The sequence below is a fragment of the Oryctolagus cuniculus genome, chromosome 3 (genome assembly GCF_964237555.1).
Source record: "Oryctolagus cuniculus chromosome 3, mOryCun1.1, whole genome shotgun sequence".
Classification (NCBI taxonomy): domain Eukaryota; kingdom Metazoa; phylum Chordata; class Mammalia; order Lagomorpha; family Leporidae; genus Oryctolagus; species Oryctolagus cuniculus.
In genome coordinates, this window is record NC_091434.1 from 32,532,168 (window position 1) to 32,539,052 (window position 6,885).

Here is a 6,885-nt window from a genome sequence, read left to right on the forward strand (position 1 = left end):
AATGTCATCTTTGCCTCCCACCCGGCTTATGGTTATAATTCACAGAGAAGTATAGCCTATGAGATCGGGATTCTCGACTTCCTGCTTCCCACCTCAGCAACAGTGGCAGCCACCCTCCTTCTTTTCCTCCCCCCCAAATCCTTCAGTGTTCAGACCTAGCCTCTCCACTTGTGCTTGTGGCTGCAGTCATGCCCATTCCCATCTCTTCAGAGGACTCAGTTAATCACCCTCCTCTTCTCTTAGTGCTTTCATTCACTCTTTTTATGTTAGTTTCTTTTTTCTAGTAAATAGATATACTCATTTTTTTTTTTTTTTGACAGGCAGAGTGGACAGTGAGAGAGAGAAAGACAGAGAGAAAGGTCTTCCTTTGCCGTTGGTTCACCCTCCAATGGCCGCCGCGGCCGGCGGGCTGCGCTGATCCGATGGCAGGAGCCAGGAGCCAGGTGCTTTTCCTGGTCTTCCATGGGGTGCAGGGCCCAAGCACTTGGGCCATCCTCCACTGCACTCCCTGGCCACAGCAGAGAGCTGGCCTGGAAGAGGGGCAACCAGGACAGAATCTGGCGCCCCGACCAGGACTAGAACTCGGTGTGCCGGCGCCGCTAGGCGGAGGATTAGCCTAGTGAGCCGCGGCGCCGGCCTGATATACTCAATTTTTAATGTATGTATGAATGTATGTATGTATCTATCCACCTACCCACGCACCCATCCACCTATCCACCCATCCACCTATCTATACTTGGATTTTTCTCCTGTCTCTGTCATCTCTCTTCTCTTCTGCCTTGCTTCTTTTCTTTTCTCTCTCTTCTTTCTTCTTTATTCTCTCTTTTTCTCTCCTTCCATCTTTCCTTCCTTGATTTCTTTTCTTCCTTCCTCCCTTCCTTCTGTTCATCTATTGTCTATTTATTTATACATTTTCCTTGACCTAGTGTACCCTACCTACTATTTAGTTTCCTTTCCATATATATACAATTATAGTTTATGCTCATTACATCTATTTCCTTATCTTTCATTTGTTCCTCAACTTAATTCAACCTTATTCCCATTCTCACCAATCCTCAGGAAACATTCTCATGAAGATTTGATGGCATATTTATAAGTCTAAGTGTTTTTTTATTAGTCTTAGATTCCTTGATGTTAAGGCACATACTTCAGTCCTTCTTGATTCTCCTCTTTCTTTCATATCTCCCATCTGGTTTCACAGAAAATTATGTCAGAATCTATCCAGAGTTAACTACTTCTCACCATCCCACAACCACATGGTCCAAGTAACTATCACTTCTTGCCTGAACTATTGCAATAGTTTCTTAACGGGCACCCCTGCTTCTGCCCTCACCCTCCTTCAGCTTGTTATCAACCCACAGCCAAAGTGGAATGCTTAACTTAGATCATGCTATTTCTCTCTTCAACACCTTCCAATGACTTCACAGTTCACTCAGAGAAAAAGACAAAGGCCTTTGTGTAATCCACCAGGTCCTAGACTACCCTCTTCTTGTACCTGCCTATTATCATTTTATACTCTGATGCCACCTCCCCGAGCCAGGACTTGTTAGATATGGGAGAGAAAGCGAGGGTGCAAGATTTAAGAAGGCGCTCACTCTCAGAATCATGTGGCGCAGCTGATGACTTCTAAATCTCTTTTCTCAGTCTGTTCGTTCCTTGCTGAAGCCACTTAGTATTTCTTTATCTTCTTTGACATTCTCCATAATTCCACACTCCGCACCCCATATGAACAGTATGGTATAGTCACAGTATAGTCAGACTTTTGCTATGCAAATATGGAGTTAGATTGTTTGTGTTTAGTTTCCCCTAGAACCATGTGGTCTCAGGCAAGTTATCTAAACATACTTTTTAAAAAAAGATTTATTTTTATTAATTTGAAAAGCTCAGTTACAGAGAGAGAGAGAGAGAGAGAGAGCTTCCATCTGCTGGTTCCCTCCCCAGATGGCTGAAACAGCTAGGGCTGGGCCAGGCTAAAGCTAGGAGCCAGCAGCTTCTTCCAGCTCTCCCATTTAGGTGCAAGGACTGAAGGACTTAGGCCATTTTCTTCTGCTTTCCCAGGCACATTAGCAGAGAGCTGGATCAGAAGTGGAACAGTTTGGCACTCTATCTGGTGCCCATAAGGTATGACAGTGTTGCAGATGGTGGCTTTGCCCACCATGCTACAATGCTGGCCCTAAGTTATCTAAACTTTCCAAGACTCAATTTAATAATTTGTACAATATAAATAATAACACTTCCCCCATAGTGTTGTGAGATTTAACGATGCAGGAATATAGTGTACAACCAATATTGGTCATTATTATTAGTAGCATATTACTCCTGTCCATGTACCCTATTAAATTCCACTGTCCCCTCTGTTAAACCATTTGAGTTTTTCCAGAACAACTGCAAATAATAATTTCTGGCACAAAAGTGAGTAAGATGATCCCTAAAAGTAGGGAACAAAATGGCATATTTCATAATTCCTATCTTATAGGAAAAATGTTACAGGATCACACTTGTCAAGAAGCTTGAGGAACAAGGCTAATTAATAGATGATTCCAGAGAACGAAGGGGAACAGAACATTAGCAAAATCCTTTCTTAAATCACACACTGAAGTCACAGAAGATGAATGATGTGTAATACAGAAAAGAAGTTATAATCCCACATGTGAAGATTAGCAGATATTTTCCTTTGCCGTCCATGAGTTGTATCTCGGCATACGTATGGTGTGTGCACAGAAGGGCAAAATGTTTGATGACTTTCAGTTATAGTTTTCTAAATTCCCTGTCACTGGAAGAGAGACTCTTGTTTAGTTAACAGTGATTTCCTGAATCACACTGCGAGCTGCTGTGTCAGGATGGGTACTGGGGGAGCACTAACTGTGAGCTCAGCAGGGAACGGAGCTCCTTCTGCCTGCAGGACTCTGTCCTCATGCTTCGTCATGACCATTTCCTCCTTGTCACTCAGGAACCAGGGACTACACAACTCAGAACTTACCACATCACACCCCTCACATTGCCCCGCTTCATGTTGTCCCAGATTTTGTTGCCTTGTGATTATTATTATTATTTTGTTTACTAATTGTCATTTCTCCACAATAGGTTCTACAAGAATATGGGTATTAGGCATCCCTAGAAGTTGTGATAATGCCCGATCCTTAAAAACAGAAGATCCATGTTTGCTCAGTATAAGAGTTTGCACATATTCGCTTATCACAGCTTTTTATAGACGTTTCACAGCTGATCTTACAAACTAAGTGGCTTTCTTTTGAACTTTAATTAAGAACATATTAAAATGAACAAGTTGCCTGACTGTAAAGTTTATTGGCAGTCTCTGGGTTTAGTAAATTTAGAATATTTCTGATCCTCAATAAAGATTAATATTCATATATATATATATATATATATATTTGCACATATATGCCAAACCACAAGTCAGTACTTTTATAAAAAATTATTTGTTTATTTGAAAGGCAGAGTGATGCACGCATGTGTATGTACCCACACACACAGACCTTCCATTTGTTGGTACATTCCCCACATGGGACTGGTCTAGGCTAAAGTTTGGAGTCCAGAATTCCATCTGGGTTCTCCCACATGGGTGGCAGTGGCCCAAGCACTTGACCATCTTCTGCTGCTTTCCCAGGTGCATTAGCAGGGAGCTGGATCAGAAGAAGAGCAGCAGGGACTCGTACCAGTACTCCAATATGGGATGCCGCCATCACAAACAGCAGCTTAACCTACTGAGCCACAAAGCAATCCCCACAAGTAAGTACTGCCAAAGAATGACTGGTGGTCCACAATAAACTCCCTTAACTTGGGGTTGTGTGTTGAAGAAAACGGGACTCTGCTATGGCCAGGGAGTGCAGTGGAGGATGGCCCAGGTGCTTGGGCCCTGCACCCCATGGGAGACCAGGAAAAAGCACCTGGCTCCTGGCTCCTGCCAGGATCAGCGCGGTGCGCCGGCTGCAGCGGCGGCCATTGGAGGGTGAACCAGCGGCAAAGGAAGACCTTTCTCTCTCTGTCTCTCTCTCTCACTGTCCACTCTGCCTGTCAAAAAAAAAAAAAAAAAAAAAAAAAAAAGAAAACGGGAGAAATTTACAAATGTGATAAAATCACAGCCAGAATACTTTGATCTCAGAATTTTGTGGTCCACTGGATATCACACATAAGGTACTCATACAAGAACTGAGATGATGGAAAAGCGGGGTTGTTTCTTTTTTAAATTAATGAAATAATACAAACAAGCACGTGAAGAGAATCATGTAGTGAATGTGCATAGATCCACAATTCACCTTCATCAAGAGTTGGGGGGAGAGAGGGAAGTGTGAAGTTCCAGGTTGTCTTCTTGGAGCTGTGCCTATAGAATATCTGAAATCTGTTACCTTTACATTAATAAAAATACATAAGTAAAAGAGTTTATTTGATGACACCTTAACAAGTGCTACATAACTTATTTCAGAATCAGTTGAAGTCCCCTCCATATTGTTCTCAGATCTTTTGCTTCTCTCTTATTTCAGAGTTTGCCACTGTCACAGAGATTTAGAAATCACCTGGTATCTAAGTTGGGGGTCATGTGACGTTTGGCCGCGGAACTGTGAGTGGAAATCACTTTTGGATCAAGGTGTTGCAGGCAAGAGGGAGCCTCTCCACTTTCCTGGGTGATGCATCTTGCAGGTCTCATGTCCCAGGTGTGAGGATCTGAGAGCCACTAACATGAGACTCAGGAGAGTGAGGAATACATAGTTATTTTATAGTACTGCTAAGATTTAGGGATGTACTTATTGTCACCTCACAGCCTATTCTATTCTGACAAATCTAGAGGTCATTGTGCTCAATCTGGTGTTTATCATTACCACCTCAGCTTTCCCTACTTGTGGATTCTGCAGTGTGAAAATATTCGAAAAAGAGTCCATCAGTACTGAAAATGTATAGACATTTTTTTCTTGTCATTACTCCCCAAATGATATAGTAGATGAACTGTTTACATAACATTTATATAATATAAGGTGTTATGAGAAATATAGAGATGATTTAAAGCATGTGGGATGTAGTGTGTATTGTAGTCTATGCAAATACCGCTCCATTTTATATAAAAGACTTGAGTATCTGCAGATTGTGGCATCCATAGAGGTCCTGGAACCAATCCACAGTGATACTGGGATGATTATACCACTGTTTTTAACAACTTTACTACTAACTATTAGGTAACATATAGGTTATTATATTAGCTGAAAGCATGATGTAAATGGTATCATACTCTAACATAAATTTGTAATTTTTTCCTCCACAGGAATTCTTGCAGATTTATCCATGTTGATACATGTAGGCCTAAGTTCATTTATTTAAAATATATTATACTTTGATTGTCTGTTCCTTTGATGTGAACACTTAGATTATTTACTTTGTTCCTGTTATCAACAATACTGAAATGAATAGTTTAGTTGATATCTCTTCCTGCCCACAGTCAGAGTTCCTGTAGGGTTTATATCCAGAAGAGGAATTACTGAATTCAAAGATAGGTGTCACAGTACTAGCTACTATGAAATTTTTTCCTAAAGTTGTATCCACTTTCCCCCAAATTTCAGCATTTTTCCTTGATGTTATAATTTAGCAAACTAAACTATGGTAGGGTGCATTCTGTAGAGGTGTAACATATAATGACTGGTGCAGCAAACAGGGTATCTGCAATATTTATTTATCTGATATTTCAGGCAAATTTTAGCTCTCTTACAATTATTTATATCTGTTTTGTATATCTTTTTCCATTATTTTACTTTCAATTTATTTGTATCTTTCAATGTAAAATATGTCTCCTATAAACAGCATATAGTTAGCTTAAAAAAACCAACCTGATAATCTTTTACTTTTGATTGAATTGTTTAATCCAGCAACACCTAATGTTATTATTTATATGGTTATATTTACATACTGGTGAAGTATATTATAGGATGTTTTTCTATTAGAATTTATTGTTTTTCTCATGGTTAGACTGATGTTTTAGGGGTTTGGAGGAAAACCATGAGGCCAAGTGTCATTTTCATCACATTGTGTGAAGGGTAGTATGTATGGAATTTATTGCTGTTGATATTTATCTCAATCACTTGGCTAAAGTTTCTCCATCATTCGATTGTCCTCCATCCCCTCTTCTATATTACATTCTTTGGAAGGAAACTATTATGAACCATACATACTTACAGAGTAGGAATTTGTTTATCAGAAACATACACTCTATATACATTATTTGAAATTCTCTTGCCAGGAGATTTGCTCTTCTCTTGAATGTATTTGCTTATCTGGACTGTGTTTTGTGTCCGTATGGACTCATAGATATTTATTTTATGATATTGCTTGTAATCCAATACCATATTTTGTTGCTCAAATTGTTCCAGCTTTCCCTTGAGAGCCCCTTCATTTGGCTCCTGTGTCCCTTTGACACATCCCCATCAATTCAGGGTTTGTTTTTTTTTCCAATATTTTCTTACTTTCTGTCACTAGAAGATGCTCCAAGCTCAGTGTTTATATTTTCTTCCCCAGCTATGATCACTCATTTTTCCAAGAAATCCTGTTTCTTTCTCTTGGAAAATGGTAATAGAAACCATGATTTTGGGGGTAAATGTGCTTGTTATCACTGTTTCTTTTCTCTTCCTTTCTTTCCCTTCCTCCCTCCTTCCCTCCCTTCCTCCCTTCCTTCCTTCCTTCCTTCCTTCCTTCCTTCCTTCCTTCCTTCCTTCCTTCCTTCCTTCCAAGATTTATTTATTTATCTGAAGGGCAGAGTTACAGAGAAGCAGAGGGAGGGAGGGAGGGAGGGAGGGAGGAAGGGAGGGAGGGGAGAGAGAGAGAGAGAGAGAGAGAGAGAGAGAGAAAGGTGTCTTCTGTCTGTTGGTTCACTCCCTAGATGGC